At 39.9% G+C, this 24361-nt stretch overlaps 1 long non-coding RNA gene across 4 annotated transcripts; it reads left to right on the forward strand.

Moving 5' to 3' along the window:
* Positions 1–4702: 4702 nt before the first annotated feature.
* LOC125690357 (uncharacterized) lies at positions 4703–17220 on the forward strand. Of its 4 annotated transcripts, none has more exons than XR_007375634.1 (4): positions 4703–4752; positions 13071–13144; positions 14645–14987; positions 16278–17220. It is a non-coding gene; the product is annotated as an uncharacterized LOC125690357 (long non-coding RNA). The 4 variants fall into 4 exon arrangements; XR_007375633.1 differs by having other exon boundaries at positions 16454–17220; XR_007375635.1 differs by having other exon boundaries at positions 14645–14718; positions 14831–17220.
* The last annotated feature ends 7141 nt before the right edge of the window (positions 17221–24361 follow it).

Below are 24361 nucleotides of genomic sequence, written 5' to 3' on the forward strand. Positions count from 1 at the left end.
CAGATGTGCCTCTTGTCCTGGCGCTGGGAACTACTGAAAGAAGCTTGGCTCTGCCTTCCTTGCACCTTCCCTCAGGTACTTACAGACGTTGATGAGATCCCCTTAAGTCTCCTCTTCTCCAGGCTGAACTGCCCTAGCTCTCTCAGCCTCTCCTCATAGTAGGCATGTTGCAGTTCCCATTATCTTTGTGGCACTTTGATGATTCTGTCCATGATGGTCACACCTCTCTTGTACTGGGAACCCAGAATTGGACCCAGTAATCCATGTATGGCTGCACCAGTGCTGAGGAAGTAGAAAGAATATATTTATCTTGCAATAAAATCAGAAAATCCATATGACTGAAAGGTTTGTCATTTCAGTTGTTGTCCACATCCGTGGTAATTCAAACAGCTCCATTTTCTCATCTGCGTGAGAGAGGTCCATATGGGACATAAAAGTTTGCGTCCTGATGGCTCTTTGGCTGGCAAAACAAATGAAAAATGGAAAGTTTATTTGTGTGGACAGATGGTTGCAGCAATTTCCTAGCTATATGTTTGACATACTTTTGTCTAAAATAAGCACTAATCATGACTAGACAAAGCTGTCAAAACTGCCTCAAGAATACTGTAAGGACCTCTGTCTAACTGCCTGCAGAGAAAACCCAAAGTGCCTATAACCCAATGCAGAGTTCTGCTCACAGCCAGCTTCAAAGGGATTGAAATCGTTAATAAGAATGTTTGGGCCACTGAAAAAATCACGTAAATGTTTGCTACCATATCAAGGCTACTGCAAGAAAGAGATCATCCTTTTTCTGTTTTTTGTGTATTTGTTTGTTCCATTATTATTTCTTGTTTGCTTAAGTTACACTCCATCTTCTTAGAGGTAAAGGAATTAGAGCTGCACACACTATTCATGGATTGATGCTGGAGCATAGCAGTGTTTCCTATTTTGCTACTTCCTCCTTTCTCAGTAATTTCTATCATTTGATTTGCTCTTTTCTTTCCACCGATGTTTTCAAAGAGCTAAATGCAGAAACTGCAGGACTTCTTTCCCAGTCATAATAGGTAATGATAAATCTATCTCTGTGCAAGTATAGGTAGGATTATTTTTCTCCAATGCATTAGTTTGCATTCCTTAATTTAATCCAATTTGAATTCATTTCCAGGCTTCCTCAGCTCATGGCTCCTGCTTCTCACATACACATCTGTCTTTCTCTCCTTCTTCAGACACAACCAAATAATGTTGGCTTTGACAAAACTTACAAGTGTGAATGTTTAAAATCTAAGATTATTTCTGGCAAAGCTGAGACTTTAGCTCTTAAAATTTCCTCTGTCAGGTTTCTTCTCTGTGCTATCTACACCGGTGAGGCGCAGTCCCTCAGTATCAAATATAAAGCACACAGCTAGTTCTGAGATGTTAAGCCAAACCTGCCAAGATTGCAGACTGGCGGAGAAGAACCTGCAGGGACAAGGCAAGACTGAAGTCAAGCTGGAAAATCAAGTGAGTCAGACAGGGTCAGAATCACCAAGGCATCAGAGTGGCACAGACCACTACAGATAGCTCAGGCAAAGACCAAGGGCCTTTAGTGCAACTCCCAAGTCAAGGAGGGGAATGTTTTTGAAGAGAGTTATCCCAGTTTTCCACACAACTCTTTTCCTAGCAGTTCGGCCCTAGATTAGATGGCTGTGCTACATCAGAGCTGGCCTTCAGCCCAAACAAATGAACCACTTTGGTGGTGGGCAAAGAAGCTGCAGAGCCTCCTACTATGGTCAGGACTCCAACATATTTATCCTTTTGTTCCACAAGAGATTTGAGATCACTGGTACTCAAAAAGTGGTGCTTGGACATCAAATTGCTCAGGAAAGATGGAATTGCATGGGAAGGTCACCAAGGTAGCTCTGGAACAAGTAGCAGCAAGCTCCTGGCAGAGCAGAGTTCTTGAACCCTCCTGGTCTTCTCTGAGGAAAGGATGCAGATTTCTTGCTTCTGTGCATTGTTTATTCATCCAGGAAGCTATGATGATTTTCTCATTCTCTCACAGAAACTTATTATAAAAAAATCTTGGGGGTCTGTTGTCAACATCTCAGTCACTATCAGAAGTAATGAAAAACATTGTGTTCCTCTCTGAATAATCTCAAAGTGGTCATCTCAGGAGATAATCTAAGGTACAGATATAACAGTCATAGCAATAAAATTCTATATTCCTTCATTGGGCAGTTTCTTAAAAATGTGTACCATCTATGAAAAAGGAAGATTTTTCATTCTGTGTTATCAAGGGTTAGTTCAACTAGCAAGATTTTCTGGGTTTGCACAAAAGGAAAAAGTGCAATGTATTATTCTTAAGTAAAATGTTTATTGTACCAGGAAATAAGAGAAATAAGGTTGCATTTATGATTGCGAGACCAAGCTCCTGGACTACAGATGTGATATAATTTGCTTTGTTCTCCTCATTTTAGACATGACTCCATTGTAATGTGAACAAGACTTTTGAAACCAGTGTGGAAAGGCACTTGAAAGCAAGCTCTCCCTTTCTCTGAGGAAGGCTTCCTTGAGAATCTGAATCATGATGTTGGGGGTAGTCACTGAATTCTTAATAGCTCCACTCTCAGGCAGAGTTGAGTGGGAGGAGCTCAGGTTGTGTAGGGGCAAATAGAACTGCCTACATGAGAGTGATTTTAATTTGAGCTCAATACCTTTAAAAATGGCTGAATTAGGCACGATGTTGGCATAGGCTGTGCTGACTAAAAATCAACACCAGCATTATTGTTGGAAAATAACTATTACCCTATTTGATTTTTTCACATTACCATTACAGTGGGAAAGATTGTGTTTACTGCTTGTGAAACTGTGAGAATGTGAGCTGATGATTTCATTTTTCTTTTTACTTTTCTTCTCCTGTTTCTTTTTTTTCTGACACAGTTTGTGTCACTGTGTTTTAAATTCCAAAACAAGGTCATAGCTGATTTTCTGCATGTGAGAGCTTCTTCCTTGCTGCTCCAGTTGCCAAGAAACACAAGCAATTGTAAATTTCCATACAAAGTTGAATCCAAAAACAACAGTTCAGATTTTCCATAGCACCTGTCAGGAAAACAGCCATATCCACTGACTTCAACAAACAAAAAGCTGTAACATAGAGCACTCTACATATTGACTCCAGTCAGAACAGCAGTAAGCCAAGTTTGAGAGGCTCTGACAGTCTCATATAGAAAGGATAAAAATACCAAGGAAAGAAGAACTGTCTGGAAAGACAGAAGTACTTAACAGCAAGGAACTGGGTGCTAAAACTGAAGAAAGTCTAGAACGGTCTAAGAGGAAAAAGATATATTTTAATCACTAGTGAACTGTAGACTGACAATACGTACTGTTAAAATGTAAAAGCCCATTGCCTGGGATAGTTCCAGCTCAGGAAACAATCTTGTGCTAGCAGATGACACTTCATCATAGGCTTTCCTGTCTGGCCCGTTCATCTCTAGGCATAGAGACTGATTTTCACTTTTTTCTTTCTTTCCTTTTTTCTTGTTTTCTTACAGACCTTACATTGAAATAAGGGCAGAAAAAAAGATACTCTGCCATCTCTCAAGTGACCTAATCTATTTTTAATTCTCTCCTTCTATTTCTTCCTGCTAGTAAGTGATGAGAATAATAAGCCTTCTGATTTTTTTCTAAAGGCATGACATATTTTGATAGCCATATTTCTATAGTAGGCAGCATCATCTTTTCTTATCATCATCTTTTTAACCGGTTAAGTGAGACAATACAGAAGTTAGCAAATATGGAAAATAAGATGAGTGACCTTTATAGTTTTGCATAGATCATTGATTTTGATAGAATGTCTTATTTAAACATACTCAGGAAATAATATACTCAGAAAAAATACAAAGCATTGTTTCGATACTCATGCTATCTAGAAACTGTAAGATTTCTTGCTATTTAGTCATAAGCATACCTGAGTTGTGAATAAATATCAGATTTAAAAAGGAGCAAACTTCCTCAAAAGATGATTCAGAGCCCATGGATATTGATGGAGAATACTCATTGATACATGTATATTTTCTGATGGATTGGGATCTTTGATTATCTTCCTCCTTTTCTCTAATTTGCATTTTCTGGTATAATTCCATCATTCCTCCTTTTTGCTGTGATACAGTGTAAGCAGTAGATGATAAATGGTAGTAGAAACTTTACAAACAACAGATATTATAGCTACATTCTTATAAATTCTTACAGATGGGATCCTTATTATTTCAGTACACAGGCAAAGAATCCAAGGATATGGAAATGAACTGAAAAATGTAATGGACAGATAAATTTTGACTCGCACTTCCTTTGTCCTAGTAGACAGAGGGTTTCAAGTTGTAGGAATGTGACAGTTAATAAACGTGACTCTTAATCAGCACCAAATTCTTCACTCAGAAATGTTTTTAAAATGCAAAAGTCACCTGAAGTATTTCCCTTAACATTTTGGTTCTCCCCAGCCCAACTCTTTTGAGAAAGAAAGGAATCAGCAACTCATTTGTTTCTATTGCAGGCTGAGATGTGATAGTATGCTGTATGGGAAATATTGAATCACGGCCTGAACCTCTAATTGATCACCCAAGGCAAGCAATGAGTCAACTGTGGGAGCACAGGTGATGGCAATTCACCTGTGTGATCAGAAGGGGCAGAGCCTGGCTCCACCTCTACTAAACCTTATTTAAGGGCTGACTGCCACTGAGGAAGGAAACTCTGAAGATTGTTCTTCTTGGAGTCTTTCTTTGTGAGCCTAGGGCACAGGTAAGCTTTCCATTTATTTCTAATTATTCTTCTCTAATGTGATAATCTTTGTAGCTTAACTTCTCTGTATGCTTGTTGATTATACATGTGCCAGCACTGTGTCACAGACAGGGATGAATGTAGTGATGTCTACAACAGAAGTCCAATAGGGCATTCCAAACAGGTGAGGTTAATGCCAGGTACCTGGATTTTCATGGATGCCTCCTAAGAAGATGGAAGGACAGTGCCAAGAAATTTTCATGTAGAGATCAAATCTGAGTCAATAGAAATATGTTTATTTGTCTAAATTCCTCTGAAGGGTCACTGAGTATGATACCAGAATATGGCTAACACACGTACATCCTATTATGCCTCTTGAAAGAAGAGGTGTAGACTGGCTTAAATAAAAAACTTAGCCTGCTATCAGCAAAGCAAGTCATAGAATGAACACCCATCCTTCACTCTAGGAAGTCAACAACTCCTTTAACAATCCTGCTTTCTCTTCCTCATGGTGTGATATGTTTGGTCCTATGTTACTCTTAAGATTTTTTCAATTAAGTCAGCGTGGTCACAGATAAAACTAGGAGCAAGGTTTGATCCCCTGCACTCATTTCACTTTTTCCCTTGATAACACCCCAAGAAGTGATGTTTCTTGGTAATAATAGGTTCAAATCTAATCTAGGATATTGTTTTTACTTAAGTTCAAAGAGGTTTGGGAAGCATGTCAGATATCTTAAAGTCCATGATTCCTCCTCAGAAAATTCCAACACTTTACTTAACTGCAGTAAAAGAATCAGAGGCAGAGAGGATCTGGGGTAGCACTGAGTTCGGTGGCACTCCTGTGAGATTTGTGCTCTACAAGTAAAAAATAATTATGTTGAAATGTATTAGGAAGATCATCTGTGAGAACCACAGGAATAAACTGTTCATTTAGCTCTTTGATTGTAACTTTATCCATATACTTATTCCCAAAGTGAGCCAGAATACATCGTCTCTATTAGAGGCTTACATCCTAAATTTTCCTTTTATATACATGCATTTTACAACTCTGTAAATCTGGCAGAACAACATATATTTACAGCAGAAGGAATAGGTAGCTAATCAGAAATCTTATCTGAGATTACTATATTATGCAGGGCAAACCTCTGTGGGTTTATAACTGAATGGGAAGAAACTACTGCAGTTGCTACCCTGGCTTTAGGATGGCACTTCAACTGTTCCTTGCACATAAGTCTTAATTCTCCAGACAGAAGGAACAATCAATTCTTATGTTCCCTGCATGCTGGCAGCCTGAACTGAAGCCTGCAGTCCAAGGATAAAGATCTCACCTGGGTCACATTTATCTAAAATGAAAACCTGAGGGCTTCTGCTTCAAAATTTTCTAGGGCATTAAGCTAACAGGATGGAATGCTTGTTCAGCATTTGTTGCTAATTTCTCAGCACTAACAACTTCATCAAAAACCCATTCCACTTTAAAATCCTTTAGAGGAGAAAATGGGGAAGGTGCCAGGGTGAACTAGAAGCAAGAACGAAACTCTTCTGTTCTCCTCTGCCAGCTCCCTCATTCCCCATTCCACCTCATATTGTGATTATGGCTATTGAGGCTGCAACTCCACACATTCTGCACTGCAGCGTGTTACAGTTGCATCTGCTAGTCACCTAGGGACCAGTTCTGTCCCTAGATGACTAGCACCGAGCTGTCAGAAGGGACTAGCACTCCCTGCACCAAGCTGTGCAGAAGGCAATCTTACTTTCAGGGTTGGAGGTGATAAGTGAATATGGCCATATCTTCTTCAGAACATTTTCAGAATCACGTTAGGATGGCACTACAGCATGTTGTGGCTGCATTCAAACCTGGTTCTGGGAGTGGGCTCTGCAGTATGAGTGTGGACTTTCTTTCTTCCTCTCTTGTATACAGTACTTTACTACCATTAAGAAATCAAGTCTACCTCCCTAGATCATACTGAGGAAAATGAAGGAGCACTGTTTCTTATATACACCTTGAGAGCAGACTACAAACTTCTCAGAGCCAGGAGTTGCAAGTGAAATTGAAGGGAAAGGAAAGTAAAATCTAGAATGCAGACTTGCTCTGACCATGGTAAAATAGAATGGGGGGAAATGGAGGAACATATAGAGTGGGGAATACATGATTCATAATCCTACATGATTGAGATGAGTAAAAATAAAGGAAAGAAAGCTGGACTGAACCAAAAGTAGGGAGAAGGGAGCTTGAGCTCAGATAGAAATCTGACAATTCAGGGAGTTGTTTTTCATATACATATGAGAAAAACTCAGTGATAAGAACATTCTAGCATCCTAATGTATAGACTTGCACAAGATAAGTCAACCATACTCTAAACGTTGTCCCACTGTCTTTTGCTTTCAATTCCCAGAGCAAATTTGGTCACCAAGGTTTTAACTAGTCTGTGGACTTCACTTAGTTTTATCCCCAGAAAAAGGAAAGTGTTTGCTTATTTCAAATGGTACTCTTCCTCTCAAGAGGAAGCCAGTGCCTGCTGCTGACTCAGGTGCCAGATGGTGCACTGAGATTTATTTAGACATGATCCACTTAACAGGAAGGAGTGTTGCTCACATTAGATGATACCTGATAAAGGGTCAAACTACAGTAGGCTGATGAGACTGAATGTAAAGTGATGCTGGGCCCAGTACCACCTTTCTGGACTAGATTAGGGAAGAAAGGAGTGCTGAACCAAGAGTGGGGGGAAAAAAAGCAGCTTTATGTACTTGTGTTTGTTTGCTGTGACTATCTGAAAGTGGGTTTTTGCTAGTCTGCCTGAAAAAGATACCACAGATGCTGCCTTTGAAACTTCCTCTCGTCATTTCTTAGCTAAAAGAACTAGTCTTCCCTTCAAAAGATTGGGATAGCGTGTAGCCTTTCATGTTATATGGGACCTGTTAGCTCAGGGCTTGAGCTGGTGATGGAGCATCCTGTGAAGGGGTGTGCCTGGCCCAGGGAACACAGGCACATTGTTTGCACCTGTGCCTGGAAGGAGTGCACCCAGGGTGGAGCCACTCTGTGCTCCTTTAAGGACAGCCACTGGAGAGAAAACAGCTCTTGTGCCTGTGCTGCTTCTTGAGAGGGAGTGCTGTGCAGCTAGAGAAGTGGCCCCTTCATCAATAGGGTGAGTTCAGCTCTTCCTTCTGTATGTGGTTATTGGCCTACCTGTGAATACTTTGCCTGCTATCTTCAAGGATCTGTCAAAAGCAACGTTGCTTCTTTGTGAGCAGAGTGCATGTACATGATAAATAACCCAGGAATCCATACCATCTCTCTTATGTAGCTGTGTGGGAAGATATATTTGTGAAGCTAATCTGAGCAACTAGCATCTGTTTATTTATTCATAGCAATAAGGCACAAGCAGTGAGTCATAATGTCCATAAGGACAATCAAAATTCTCTGGGTTCTTAATTAGAGGTGTTTGCCAAAATGATATTGTCTTACTGTAGTTGTTTTTCATCTACAATGCTTAGATCTCTTTGGGAAACAGTTAAGAAATTAATATGTCACATCCAGATCAAAATGTCTGACTACCAGGGCATAAGTATCAGAAGTCAGATCCTCAACTTAGTGTCTTCAAAGTCATTAATAATCTGTTACTGGGCCCAACCAGAAGGATTTTTTTTTTTAATCTTAAAATTCTTTCAGAGTAACCATGCTTCTAATTGAGTAGCAAACCAAATCTCCACAAAACTGGTACTATGCCAACTGCTGGAGCTGCCAGCTGATCCAAGCATGGCATTTTATTTGCTTGGGACAGCTGTCCTTTGTCCCTGCCTGCTCTGGCTGCTCTCAGCTGGCTTTTGCTTCCCAGTACTTTAGAGCTGCTTACCTGTGAGGCTACTTCTCACCCAAACTGTGCTGCTATAACTCCACCTGCCTGGGACCACTCAAGTGCTTGAGACATCAGCAAGTCTCAACACAAAAGTCAAGTCCTTGAGTCAGGAGATTCTTCATGTGAACCTTTAATTTTTGGGTACTATCTGGAAATCGGTTCAAAGTAGCACAGTGCCAAACTTACCACAATACTCTGTCAAGATACTGTATACTAACATTTTGTTTGCTGTTCATGCAATTCTAGCTCATTTGGGATGCTCTGAAGGGCTTGTTTGTTAGGCAGATTCAAACAAAGTGTCATATCTGCTTAGGTCCTTTTAGCCAAGGTTTCTGTTTGCCACACCAGCCAATGGCAATGAATCATGGGAGAGAAATCCTAGTATTTAGGATGTAATGAGCTGAAGGGTCACTAATAATTGTTTCTAAATTACTTTTGAAGCCACTTAAAGTCTAGCTCAATGATGTTCTGCAAATTTGAGTTTAATGACTTAATTAAGACCTCCATAGAAAGAGAACTTGCTTTTGTTTGATCTTGAATTTGATACCTAATAATTTCCCTGAGTGTTCTGTAGCTCCCATACTGTGAGAAATAATGATTTGTCACTCCTTAATCATCCTCTTTGCATCACTTATGGTATCATACTTATCACATTTCCTCCTTCCCTCTCACAACTGTTTTCCAAGTTGAAGAGGTCAGGACTACTTACTCTTTTCATGTGGAAGTTATTCAGTTTTTGCATATCAACTCTGCCTTTCTTGGATTCCTTGCTCAGGTGCAACCCTTATGAGATGAATATCAAGAACTTAATGAAATGGGAAATCTGACTGTAAAAACAAAATGTTAATTCTTGGCATTTTTTTCCTATTTTTTGACACAGTGTTAATCCCTGTCTTAGACTGTGACAGCTTTACGTGTCTTCTGCAAGGATTTTTTTTTTCTGAAAGATTTTTGAATATCCATGTGTTTAAACAGCTGTAATTATCTGCTCATTGACACCTTCAAAAGACCATAATAAGTTTGTAAATGAAATATGTGCTGAGTTTCCTCTATCTCATATTTACACTTCAGTCACTGATTTTTAGTCTGTTATAGTTTCTACAAATTTTTTTTGGTACAAAAAATGAGGCTTACCTGCCTCTGAACAAGCTCTGTAGATCCTCTTGGGACTCTTGACAGCTCTGCTTTTATTTTAATATATAGAAGGACCTATCATGGATACATCCAGCTCAACCCTTATATTTGTTAAAAGAAGCATGTAGATTTAAGAATATGAATTAACCAATAAGACACTATACAGTTCAATGCTGGAAAAGTTTCAGGTAAACATAGCAAGAAATAGTTTTCAGTGAACCATTCATTTTTCTTTTACTTTCCCTTTACTTCCCTTATACTCGAGTCTTAGACTTGGTTCTCAAGAAAAGAATATTATTTCCAGAGCAACACTAATAATGCATGTGTTTGGGGATTTATTTTCCCTTTAACTTGAGTAATTCTGGTCTTGGAGAGAGGTTGCTGGCAGTTCTTTCCACCATAACATGAAGGCAAATGTCATTCTTCTCCTATGGAGATAGAAGAAATGTGGGGTACAGTCTTAACGTGAATGTGATGAGATACTCATGTTGTCTTCATTGCATTCACAGAGACCTGCCAAGTTCTGGGAATGAACTTTATACAGAAGAGAATATATTTATATACTAAAATCTGATTCTGGAAGTAAAGAATTTATTTACTTAGTGATTAATCAGGAGACGCTTTCAGGCTGCTCATATGTATGTACAAATTATTTATTCCTACCCTGTGGTCCTTACTCAGAACAAAATGTACACAACAGTCTGTAAGCCTGAAACATCTCAGAATTTTCAAGAAATCTGGTGTCACAGCACTGAATGGATTTATTTCTTTTTTCCTAACCTAAAGGGATCAACCTTCCTGCTCACAGGCTTCCATGGCCATGCAGAAATTTTTTTTTTTTTAAACTCCTCTTTGAGTTCCATGTGGCAAGAAACAGGTTAGTAAAGTGACAAGCTGGAGGAAAAAAAAAGAGTGAGCTGGTCTTCATGGTTAAATCAACAGCCATACACAAATAACATCCTACTTTGCAAAAAATGTTTGCAGTGATGACAAGCAAGATCCCTGGGATTAAAAGAGCTTAGGGCAGTAAGAGGATGAAGATGCTAAAGATGCTCTGCTAGCAGTTGGACTAGCATAAGTATAAATAAAACACCGTTCATTTCCTTTTCTTTTTACAGAACATTTTCTCATCTTACTGAAACAGAAATATTATGTTATCCCTAAAATCATCAACTGCAGACTTACGTAACAATAGAAGCTGTTTTCCAGGAACAATATTAATTGCAGTCTATTATAAGCCCTGGAAAACATTTTTCAGTGTTATGAGTCATGCTTTTTCTCATCAGGCTAAGTGCTGTGAACTGTATTTCCTGAAAACAATACCTTTACTCAGTGCAGGGGCTGTGTTAGCATTGACATCTGATGGCTTTCCAATGTTTTATTCTGAAATAGAATGGGCACTTGTGGAAGGACTGGAATGGCATCATCTTTATTTGGAGTTCTGCAGTGGACATCTGATGCTGCCATAGCAACAGATCCCTGAGTTGTTTGAATTTAAAGCCACTGCATCCATATTCCGTGTTGTGATGGGAAACAGCTGTATTGATGGCCTCTGTTCACCCTAATTTTGGCCCTCCAGATACCTGCAGCACAGTCTACACTTCTGCTGTAAGGGCTGTATTTCCCTAGGGTTTTGTGCTAAGTCTTGTGCTTCTCTAGTTCTTCCTTTCTTCTGACCTAAAATTTTGTCAATGCCAGATTCTGGGAAGCTAGAGCTTCATGTGCATCTGTATTTATATACCCAGACATCAAAGCTGTCCTTGAAGTCTGATATTTCAATAGTAGTGTCTTGATGTTGCTATTAGTTTGCAAAGTGTTATCACTGGGTATGTAAATATACATAAAAACACAGAAATATCTATATGTATATACTGCACCCCCAATCACAAACAAGGGACAGTAAAATATGCCTTTTACCAGACACATAGTAATATTCTTCTTGGGCTTAGCAGAAATCTGGTGCAAGATATTAAAACACCGTAACTTCTAAGTAGAGAAGTAAAGTTTTTATAGATGAGATATCTAAAATTCAAGGAATCAGAGGATTATTGAAGTTAGAAACAACCACTAAGACAACCTAGTCCAACCATCAGCCCACCCCCACCATGCTCACTGTCCATGTCCATCAGTGCCACATCCACATGGTTCTTGAACATCTTCTGGGACAGTGACTCTACCACACACCCTGGGCTGTGGCAGCCTGTGCCACTGCATTGCTGCTCTTTTAGAGAAGACTTTTTTTTTTTTTGGCCAATTTCCAACCTGAATCTCCCCTTTTGCAGTGTAAGGCCCTTCTCTCTCATTCCATTGCTGTCACCTCAGAGAAGAAGCTGATCCCTACCTTGCCATGATTTCCTTTCAGGGAACTGTAGGGTGATAAGTTCTCCCCTCTTTTTCTGCAAACTTGCAGAACTATAAATTGTTTGAGTTGGAAGGGATCTTTAAGATCAACTAGTTCCAACCTCCCTGCTATGTGCAGGGACACCTCCCTCTACACCAGATTGCTCAAAGCCCTGTCCAGCCTGGCCTTGAATACTTCCAAGGAGGGGGCATTTGTAACCTCACTGAGCAACCTGTTCCAGTGTCTCACCACCCTCACAGTGAAGATTTCTTCCTAATATCTAGTTTGAAATTACTGTCTTCCAGTTTAAAGCCTTTTCCCCTTGTCCTGTTGCTACATGTGCTTTGGAGTCTCTCCCCAGCTTTCCTGTCCCCTTCAGGGACTGAAAGGCTGCTACGAGGTCCTACTGTAGCCTTCTCTTCTCCAGGCTGAAGAGCCCTGACTCTCTCAGCCTGTCCTCATAGGGGAGGTGCTTCAGCCCTCCGATCATCTTCATGGCCCTCCTCTGGACCCTCTCCAACAGTCCTGTATCCTTCTTGTGCTGGGAGCCCCAGAACTGGATGCAGTATTCCAGGTGGGGTCCCACAAGGCTGGAGTAAAGGGGCAGAATCACGTCCCTCAATCTGCTGGTCACACTTCTCTTTATGCAACCTAGAGTATAGTTGGCCTTCTGGGCTGTAAGCACGCATTGCTAGCTCATGCTGAATCTTTTGTCAATGTGATTGAACAATCCTAGTTCCCCCAGATAAGACCAATAAGCCTTGTGCTCCAGACTCTTCACAGCTTCACTGCACTTCTCTGGGCATGCTCCAGAACTTCAATGTCTTTTTTGTCGTGAGGGCCCTACATCTCAACACAGCGCTCAAGATGCAGCCTCACCACTGCAGAGTGCAAAATTGTTGCCCTTTTCAGCATCCCTTTTCTGTACTGAGTGCAATTCTGGAGTTATATCTTTTCTCAATTGTTAGCACCTTTCCAAGTAATACTGGGTTTTCTCTCTTTATTCACAGCCGTTTCTGTTCTAAACTCGGCTCCACATGCTCTCAGGTCAATCATGTCACTCTGATGGAGTAAAGGTCTAAAGGTAAATTATGTTTCCATTTCCTTTTATGTATTTTTGTGCAAGTAATTGTACTGGGTATCTTTGTGGTGATTGAGAATCAGGTGTCTCAGTGTATTTTCTGGTTCTCCTGTAATTTGCAAATGCTTGCAGTCAGAAATGGTGTATTACAAAGAGCTGCTGTCTATTAAAAAAATCACCAGTGGGAATCCATCAGTGAGATTTTATGTTCCATTAGTGAAATTTCCATTAGTGAAATTAGTTATACAGCCAACATAACCATCTATTACGTGTTGGATCAACACTCCTCTCCCTTCCTGCCTTGGAACAGGCACACAATTCATGGCACTGCTACAACAGGGAAATAAAAAAGGAGTGTTTTTGGATAGAGTCTCTGTTATAAAGTCAAAATTTGCCTGTGAAGGGAAATACATCCACAGGAATACTGTTAAACAGCTATTACTGAAACAGTGTAGCAACATATGTAGGTAGCTTTTCACTGTATTTAGAATGTCACTTCTCAGTTTAGCATATGTATCTTCAAAACCATTTTAAGCCAAAAACGAAAACATGCTTGAAAGCACATAGAGGTTCACAAAGGGACTAAAATTAGCTTACTCTCAGTGATGTAATTAAGCCGGTAGAGATGATAAACTTCCCCGGAGGTAAACATCCTTAAATAAACTCTAGTTCTGCAATAGCATATTTTTTTTCCCCACTAATAACAAAACACAAAAGCACAATTGAATAAGCTGCTATACCTCATGGTGCCTATTGAATGAGAAGGCTCAACAGTGGGTCAGGCCAGCATCATATTTGGTTATGTTATCAGGACACGATTCTGAGTATGAGTATCTCAGAAGAACAGTTCCTCCCTAGCAAAAAGTACTGGGGAATATTATTTCAGTTCTGACATTGAGATCCTAATACCACTCAGGGAGCACTGGGCATGTAGGTTGTTGCCTTTTCCCTGTCTAACACCTCAGTGCAATAGTGTGGAAAATAGGCTGTGAAGCACAACCTTCAATCATGTTGTTAAAAATAAACACCTTTATATTTTGTGACCAGAGGCTAGCACTGGCTCTATTTCTCTCCATAAACTTTCCATCACCTCTGAAGATTAACCAGCTTGGCAGCTTTTAATATAACATCATCATTACATTTGCTTTGGGTAAATTTACCAAAAATGTCTTTGCAGAGGAATAAATTGCAAGATAGCAAGGGAGATGAGAAATTACCATTAACAAGCTACTGCTTTGCAAAAGTTAGCTTATAAAAATGTCTGCTGGCTTTGGCACTGCTCTTCATTCTCATTTTGGTGAAGGAAGGTTTGGTTACATTAAGATTTCTTACTTGTTCGAAACTGTCCTCACATGTATGAATAAGAGGAGCTGCCGAGTTCTGAAAATAAATCAAGTTTGCTTGGAGAAGTTTAGGAATCTCTTAGAGTTGTGAAAATGGGGGGGGGGCGGGGGGTGGAAGCTTATAATATCTATATTTGTCTTAAGAAAAATTATTTTTCAGTAGGTCATTGGATATTCACACAGTACTTCATCAGAGCCATCTTCCAAGGACAGGCCATAGCACTGATGAAATGAGTGAGTCAAGATTGCTAGTTCTTTGTCAAATTCAAGCTATCCTGGAATAATCAAATATCCAACATCTACACAGAGAGCTTGGCCTACTGATGAGAATTCTTTTTTGGAGTAGGAATGACAAAGGAATGCAGCAGCAGGAAACTAGAGGTTTATGAGCCAGGCAAGTAAAAGCAGTGCTGGGGCTCAGTACTCATCTTCTAACGTTTTGCAAGACATCCACTTGCTTATCTACAGGACTGGAGGAGAAGATGGAAAGATCCAATGCTGAGGTAATTGCTTTGCCAGACTTTATAGTCTTCTGACCACACTTTAAGTTCTAAAACACAAAAATCATGTGGAAAAGAATCTTTACAGATGATTAAGTGGTCTGAAGTCTCATGGATGCATTCAGATATTATGGGAGTCATTAACATGTTAAAATGATAAAGAAAATGTCATTAATTTCTCCTGGAGATACAGGATTCTAAAATGATGGTAGTATGTTCCTATTATACAGTTTATTTCATATTTTTATTGTGTGAAAATGCACATCCCCAGAATTTTACACACAAATTGGTGCCTCATGATTCTTCCTTCCACGTGAAAGAAAGCAATAATTGAGCCATATTTTCAGTAAGTTGAGCTCCGTAGATATATATCTGTACTTACGTGTGCAAATCCCAAAGCTATCCTTGTAGCCAAATGTTTTGATGTCTGTTACTTGAATGTAAATGTTGCAGACAGGGGTAAAAACACAAGTATGTTTTGTGCCAAATTATAAGTCTCAGTTTCCTGGGAAATTTGAGCGTATGAATTCAAATTTATATGAACAATATATCCATTGATATGTTATCTCTCTTTGGGCATATTCAAGTGAGAGACACTGGCTCTGCAGTTGAGAAGCTCCTTATCATTTAAATGATCAGGCACCCAAACGTAATTTTCTGTCTTGAAACACTGCGGTGTCATTGCACTCATTCCCTGAACCACAAAAGATGTGTTGGATTGCTTCAGGCAGCATATTTTGCAGGGACTCCTCAGCATGCTCTTCTTCTTGCAGACCTGTTACACGTTATCACTCTGGTTACAGGGAAGCAATAAGAAAAGAGTAAGCTTTGCAAATAGACGTATCTGACACACAGCTCTCCCTCTGTTATATGGAAAACTTTGTTTGCCAGTTTTCATTTTGCATGAAGTTCCTCCTCAGCATAAAATATCTTGCTCCAGCCTTGCAGAGTGAGGGAAATGTGGACACATTCTCTTTAAAGTTATAAAGTTCGTTCGTAACAGTTGGTGGTACTCCCAGCTCTTCCACAGGATCACAGAATCATTTGGGTTGGAAGGAGCCTTCAAAGGCCATCTAGTCCAACTGCCCAGCAGCAGGACACCTGTAGTTAGGGCACTAGCTTCCCAGAGCTGCTCTTCTTGCCTGTCAGGGCAGACAGGTTCCTCTATATAATATGTCAGCTGATATAGATTGTGGCAAAAGTTACCTCAGCTTTCTGGCTAAAGAATAAGCAAAAAGCTGTCCACTTTCCTGGCGAAATTCAAGCTGTGCAAACAGACCTTTTTTCTTGCAGCGATTTCTGCTGACACCTTTCTGACAAAGGAGGATGGCACAGGATGAGGAGGAGCACCTGGTGCCTTCTCCATTCTAACTTGCACACTGTCATTAGAGAGTAATTTTATAAACAAAGATTTTTCAGGGTGTATTTCAGATTTGCAAAGCATGGTATTATCTCCATCCTCCTTCTAGTCACGTGTTCTGCCCTTTGGAAAGACTGCACACTGTCTACTGTTGACATCTGTTTTGCATTTCAATACATGATCAGAAATGTAAAAAGGAGGATTTTTGAATGGGGACGGTTCCCACCTTCAGCTGACTTTCCAGAATGCAGTGGAATTGACCGACTTCGTCTCTCAGAGCAGGAGAGAGCACTGCCATCTATCGACTGGGTCGCTGCATAACGCTTCTTCTGACATTTAAAGTGTTTTGGCAGTTTGGGAATGCTTCAGAACACCCAGTAGCGTTCCTAAGTTCCTGCTTTGATGCACCATGCTTCGGTGACACGTTCCCGAGATAGAAAATAGCTACTGCCCTTAACTCAAGTGTGATGCTTTTAAGCACTGCAATCTAAAACATGGGGCAGGGGAGAAAAAAGGCCTTTCAGTTATTTCTTCCCAATATTCGACTTAGGTCCTTTCTGGTATTTGACTTTGTAGCTAAATAACAAAATGCAGATGCATATAATAAACAGAATTATCTACTCTCACACATAAATTTTGTTTACTAAGCAGATGGAAGCAAGGCCCCTTTGTTTCCTCTTGTACACATCTGGACACTTCATAGAATCATAGAATTGCTCAGATTGGAGAAGACCTTAAAGATCAGTGAGTCCAACCACGAGCCAACCATACTTCCCGAACTAACAACCCTCTGCTAAATCATGTCCCTGAGCACCACATCCAAATGCTTTTTAAACGCATCCAGGGATGGTGACTCAACCACCTCCCTGGGGAGCCTATTCCAGTGCTTAACAACCCCTTACTATAAAGAAGTTTTTCCTGATATCCAACCTAAACTTACCCTGGCACAACTTGAGGCTGTTTTCCCTCATCCTGTCACCAGTGGGAAGACACCAACCCCGCTCTCACTGTAAGCACCTTTCAGATATTGGAAGAGATCAATAAGGTCTTCCCTCAGCCTCCATTTCCCCAGACTGAACATCCCCAGTTCCTTCAATCTCTCCTCATAGGGCAATTCTGCAAGCCCTTCACCAGCCTTGTTGCCCTTCTTTGGACTTGCTTCAGCACCTCAGTGTCCTTTCTGTACTGCGGTGACCAAAACAACACACTACTTGAGGTGAAGCCTCACCAGTGCCAAGTACAGGGGCAGGATTCCTTCCCTAGTCCTGTTCCCCACGCTATTCCTGATACAAGCCAGGATGCCATTGGCCTTCTTGGCCACCTGGGCACACTGCTGGCTCATATTCAGCTGACTATCAGTACGCCATGCTACAAAGGTTAAATTAGTTCATTTCCAATAATTTAAAATGAGTGTATCCAACACAACAATGAACCCCAAATTAGACATCAGTGAAGAAAGGAATGCCAACAGAATTTTTGTGTAGTACACCATTTTGCTGCCATCCAATCTATCCAGGATATTTCAGATTAAAATCAGGAGTTCTGAGCTGTTTAACTGGGACATTCACAAATTTATGGAAGTTGCATTTTCTTCTATCAGATGTATGGTCTAGTATATACATAACAGAAAAGTGCAAAATATTCCATGACATTCACTAGGGCAATGGGCATAACTCACGCAACCACTGTCGGCAAAATGCTCTTTGCAAGTCCATGTCAAGAGCCCTTCGGATAGCAGTTCATGCTACCATTTATTTCCTGCAATTGTGCATGTTTTTTGTTTGTTTGTTTGTTTGTTTGTTGTTTTTTTAATGTAAGACATAAATAATAATTTTTAAAATGTAATATCTGCCATCCCATTAAATATCACTGAAAAAAATCAACTTTCCAACAACCACCAAAGTCAGCTCTACCAGCCCGGTATGCCAATATGCTTTGATTCTGTACTTAGCTACATAGGTCAGTTTCTTCCTCTCTTTCCTCGCCTACAAGAAGGGAGATTCACGTTTAGAAAACAGGCATCGCCTTGTCTGGTGAGTTCAAATTCGGCATCTTGTGGAGACCACACACCCGAGCAATTGGCATAGATGACCACTGGGTGGCACTAGATAACAAGGCTGAGGAGCCATTCCCCCATACACGAACTGGTTACCAGATGTTTTGAATGCAGTATTCACCGTAAAGATCAAAGAAAGGTAAGTGCATCACCTCTAGGAAGAGCTGACGTCTGCTACTAGGTTATAGTGCAGTCTTAAAGATGTCAGCTTTTGAACCACCACTTTCTTTAACTCTCACATGGTCGTTAAGAGGAAGTAACCCCGAGGCTTTTAACTTTCCCTCTTGTGGCTTTTGAAGTGAACTGGGCATCTTACAAATGTCCTCACTGAGTTTCAGTCTTTACAGTTTTGCCTGTTGAGTATGGTATCAGTTACGTGTTTGTAAGTCAGATGTGAGGCTGCCTTACCAAGCATGCTGCTTGTACCATATGAGATAAAAAGAGCTGAGATTATTTTTTATATACTTTCTGAAGTCAAGTGACCTTATTCCTACAATGACAGCAGCTGTATGGCTCAGCTGTAAAGACTCAGACCTCTAGAACCCAACTAGCATAAAGTTAATCCAATCATTAAAATGCTGTGAAGATAAAGCTCAATATCTCAGGACTTTCCAGACTGAGGAGAAGGCGTTATATTCATAATGACACATAAGAAATGCAGTGATATAAGTGCTGAGGTGAGATGCTGTGCTGTGTGAGAATGATCCTACAGTACCTTTGGATTTTAAGGCAGTTTTAAGGGATCTAAATCTGAGATCTGCCCATAGCTTAAACTGTTTAAATCACCGTGGGACATCCCAAGGATTACAATACTATATGTAGAGACAGCACAAGTTTTGGCATCTTTACGCTGACTGTAGATTGATTCCACTAAGAAGGTTTGTAGTTCCTCCTTTCAACAATTAAATCCTTGTGTGTTGCTTCCCCAGGAAGTCAGACCAATATTACTATGTGGAAACCTGCATTATTAAAGGATGGGAAAACATTTTCCTTGGAGATCTTAGGCTAAAAATTGATGGTTGAAAGATTTCATATAGAACGTACAACAAAAACCTCAAGATAAGGAGCTGGAAGTTTCCTACGTTTCCTACATTTATGCATAAATGCCATATTTCACAAGTGAAAAACAGGCCTTGGCATTTTCCAGTCATAAGGTCAGCCAGCCAGAAGCTAGGCACAGATCTGGTTTTAAAAATATTCCCTAATTTTGAATAAATCTGTAAACAAAATGGACTGGACCAAAATCCTTCAAGCTAAAACTAACTGAAGTCTGCTAAATTACATCAACAGGAGAACAATTTGACGTATCGTGTTTATAAAAAGTTGTACAAATATGACAAATATGACAAATGAATTATGGAAATATTTGAATTAATTAATGAATGAATATTAATGAAATAATTAATGAATGAATTAAGGAAATAATTCCAGAAAGAATGCATCATCATCATCCAAAATATGTTCTAGAAGACATAAGGGTAGCTGGAGAAATACTTGCATCATGGGAAAAAACTAAATGGGGATTAAATGCTGCTCTAAAACATTTAGCCTTTCTGCTCCTACTTATTCCTCTAGTCCATTTGTTGTGGACAGTAGTGCAGACTGTGTGCTGGCCATCTGATTCCTTCAAGTTTTTGCAGGCCAGGAACGGATATCTTAGCTCTACTATTTTTGTCTAACTATACCTAGTAAAGAGTCATTACACAATATTTCACTTGCTACCCTAGAGCAAACTATCTGGTGCTATGTCTGCGTACAAGGCAAACAGGATTCCTCATGTTTCTGTTTTAAATCAAGTCAGCTTGGGGCATATTTTTTTTTTTGCTTGGGTGCAATGCAAACAAATTTATTTTACAAATTGGTTTTCTTACTGCACAGCTATTCCTGGTGACTCCAGCTTCCTGCCCATGTGGAGGCAAAGTAGCTAATCCTGCTAGTGGGTACAGACTGACTTTCTTTTGTCAGATCACCTTTTGCTCAGTGTGGCAGTCAGAACCACTACTACACCTGAGGGGAACCTCCACTGATCCTCTACCTGAGCCACTGAAAGCTGCCTTTTGAGCATCAGGAGCATCAGCAAAAAAACAAATATGTATTTCACTGAGTTTACTTTTTCTGGTTTTGTTTGTTTGTTTGTTTGTTTGTAGTTGTTTTAAAAAGAATGAATGGTTTATGTGCTTAAATATAAGATTGTAATTGTACACTGCTCTAGCTTACAACTTGATAGCAGTAATGATTATTTGTTTAATGAGGGCTGGATGTAGGTACTAGACTGAATATGTAATCTACTGTTCTTCAACTGTGAGCCACAGCAGATGGTTTCAGTCTATGCAGATTAAGAGCAAAGTAACACATTTTGTATTTCCAGAATAAATAGGAATATCTTAACACCAATTACAGATCATGCAAAATGGGAAAGACAGCATTGAAAGTGCTGAACAGCTAGTGATTTGAGCAGATTTTGAGATTATAAATATTACATTTGGCACCTTAGAATCATCCATACCACGAACGGATGAAAAACTGAGTGAGAAAAGAATGAATCTATGATAGGACTGGGATTTGTCTCCCCTTCCCTTTATGCCACTCTTCCACTTAAGCCTTTACAGTAATTTCCAAAATCCTTTTTTTTCAAGGACCTAAATACACAATTAGAACTATTTTTGTTTCTGGGGTAGTTTCTCTGAATAAAGCCTTTCTTACCTCTTATCTTTTTTCTCAGGAGCTTAAATCTAAATATTAAGCAAGAGAGGACAGAAGTACATATGGGACAGATGGGGTAGCACAGGGAGGTGACACAACAGTACGTATCAGCGTGGCTGGTATCTGTTCCAGCAGTCCTAACTGTTACACTTTTTCTTTTTTTTTTTTTTTTTAGATCAGTGCAAAGAACCGTAACAAAGAATTGAAATGTTGTTGTTTTAGATATTCATACATATAGGAAATTTCTGCTCAGAACAAAGAAACATGAAGGTATTCATCTGAAAATGAAATGAGTGCATAGTGCAGACTGGTATCCTAGCGTAACAAAAGAATTAAAATACACACAAAGGGATTGAAAGTATCCTGGCAGATCAGCAGTACCTGACGAGCTGATTTTCCATAGAACCACAGCCCTGTCTGCACAAGAATCACACGAGGCTAACCCATTGATTCCCATCTGTTTGGCCTTGCTGCATACCTTGCCATCCTTCAGCTGAGATGGCTGAATTTGTAGGAAATACAAGATGGCAGTTTAAAGCCAAGCAATCTCTTGTTGAGAATGTTGTGCTCTACATGAGGACAACATTCAGGATGAAGAGAGCATTCTTCTATGCCTGCAGTGGAGATGAGTATTTCTGCTGATGCGTAGTGTCAAGGTATGTTCCTGCCTACCACAGGGGAGTATCTACAGCACAGTGCAGATTGGGCCACGGATTTCATCGAGCAGGGTCTATGTGATAATATGGTACCTGGTGTGTTTGTGGGTCCCATAGTTCCCACTGTCATTCAGTTTCTGACATAGAAATAGCTGTTGTGCAGTTGAGTCATAATGGAGATTGAATAGAAGAAATTTAAATGTTACTAACACAGCTGTATATAGGGAAAGAGGCCTTGAATATGAATATAAGTCACTTAAATGGGTAAGTCAATGGTAACAATGGTAACAAATATACATGAACGGACAGTGTTTTGCTTTATGTTTTGTTCACAACAAGGGTTGTTTTCTGAAGTTTTGGCCACAAGTAGTGCTTAAAGCTTTTCCACCTCAGCTCTCAGGAATTAACATTTTGATTCAGGGGCTAGAAATTTCTTCTTGTTGTTGAGGCTGACACTGGGATCAGGATTTACCCAGTATCCTGGAAACTGTAACCAGCAAAAAGTAAGAAGCGTATCTTCTCTCCTTGGCCATATGTGGAAGCTGGCCCACAATAGGGTTGTATCATCTCCAAGTCCAAACAGCTGTTCATCTTCTGCTTAATGTGCAGAAAAGTGTTCTTGTATAGCAAGATTGCTTTGACTCATTTCTCTGGCTATACTGATTCAATGCTGTTTTCCTTGATATCACCTGTGTATTGCAAGGAGAATCACACTTTGATTTCCTGTCAACAAGATATCACTCACTGGCAATTTATTGCATATCTAATGTGACCTTCTGACTTCATAAAATATTGAAAAGTTGTACAACTCATGCTTGATAGCTTTATGAATCAGGAAGTACTTATAAGGCTTCATAAGGGAAGCTATTTCTTGAAATAAACAGTTACTATTTTACTGTTGTTATTTCTTTGTCTGTCTCTAGAGCTAAGAATCCAGATCTTGATTTTTACAGAAAATTATCAAATTGATGTTAGAACCATCTAACAACCAACTACATCATTTTGAGAGACAAAATTCTATCTGAATGAATGAATGATGAAAAGGATGTGACAACTGACAAGGTTCATTATTCAAACATTTTATTTCCAGAACTATTTAATAAATAAATAAATAAATAAATAAATAAAAGGATATGACAATGGAAAAGGTCTAGTAGTCGAATATCTTTCCAGAAGCATCTACCTATGACCTCTCAACTTATGACATTATAACTGTGCTCCTGTTCCCGCTGCTTGCCATGGGTCTGGCACTAGGGTGCCAGCCCATCACCTGCATGTGCCCTGTTAGAGTTGCATGTGAACTCTGGGCTGCACAAGGTTATGAGGGACTGCCTATCAGGTGGCATCAGCATGGCTGCTGCCAGCACGACCATTTTAAGGGATGAGGTAAGGAGGGCACAAAGATCCTCCTGCTCTGATCTCTCCGGAATGCCATTCTCTGTGCCTTCTTCCACTGCCAGCAGGCTCCTCTCTTGCCCAGCAGTCACTCTCCACATGGCTTGGGCAGCCCATCTTTGATTCTGTGAAATATAAAGGCAAATAATTGCAGGAATTTTATGCCCACATTTGGAAAAACAGCATTATGCTACAGTACTCTCAATGGCTGTGAACGGGGAAAGATTTACAGAGCAAAGAATGTGATAGTTACTGAGATAAATAATAAACCCAGATGTCAGAGAAGAACAAGATCAGAAGGTGCCTAAAAGTGTTTTTTTGATGAAACTTCAGATAGCAGTTGTAAGTTGTTTGTTAAGTAAGCTGAGTGAAGAAAGGATGATGAGGCAATAAATAGGAAAGGTAGGTAAGTTTGAGGATGCTGTTTTGATTAAGATGGAAGAGTTTAAATTATGCTTGGGTTTATGAAGAGGATAAACCGAAGAAGAGTGCGGGGGTAAGGAAGAGACTGAAGATGAATAAAGACAGTGGGCATAAGAAAGAGAAGATGAGATGAACTCATTAGGGACATGATTAAAAGTAGAAAACAAACATTAAATTTGAAAATTAAGTGTCTATCACAGCTGGAATAGCGTATTGCAGCCAAGTAAGAACTTTGAGTTTGGTGAATTGTTTCTTTTTTCTGTCCCAGTGTGGTGATATTAAGTCACACAACACTTTTCGTGGTGAAAGAATGGCACAGGCTCTAGTACAGTCACACTATTGTCACCCGGGTTTGGTGCTGGATCTTGGAAAGGTGTGAGCCTGCAGGAGACACAGCCATGAGAGGCTCTCATGCAGTAAGCAGAATCTGTGCACCAGGACACTGCTGCCAACAGGGCAGGCATTTGTTTCAGCACGGGTATCGACATGTGGAACAGCTGGATCTAGTGATCCACAGAGGTATCAAATTAGCCTGTCCCCAGCAGACTTAATTACTTTCAAAGATATGAATATAAGACCAATGTAATTCCTGTGCTTGTAATTATTATCCATAGAGTTGTGCAGGTAGCTCTGAGAAGATGTACATGCTTTGATTTGCATTATATGAAATAGATTCCTTCCCTAGAGATGCACTTGGATGCAATGGAAGACTGATACGACATGGTGATAGCAAGAGCCATGCTAACAGAAGCACTAAGCCCTGGAAGGACCATCCAAGGCAAAA

Source organism: Lagopus muta, chromosome 3 (assembly GCF_023343835.1).
Source record: "Lagopus muta isolate bLagMut1 chromosome 3, bLagMut1 primary, whole genome shotgun sequence".
NCBI classification, from domain to species: domain Eukaryota; kingdom Metazoa; phylum Chordata; class Aves; order Galliformes; family Phasianidae; genus Lagopus; species Lagopus muta.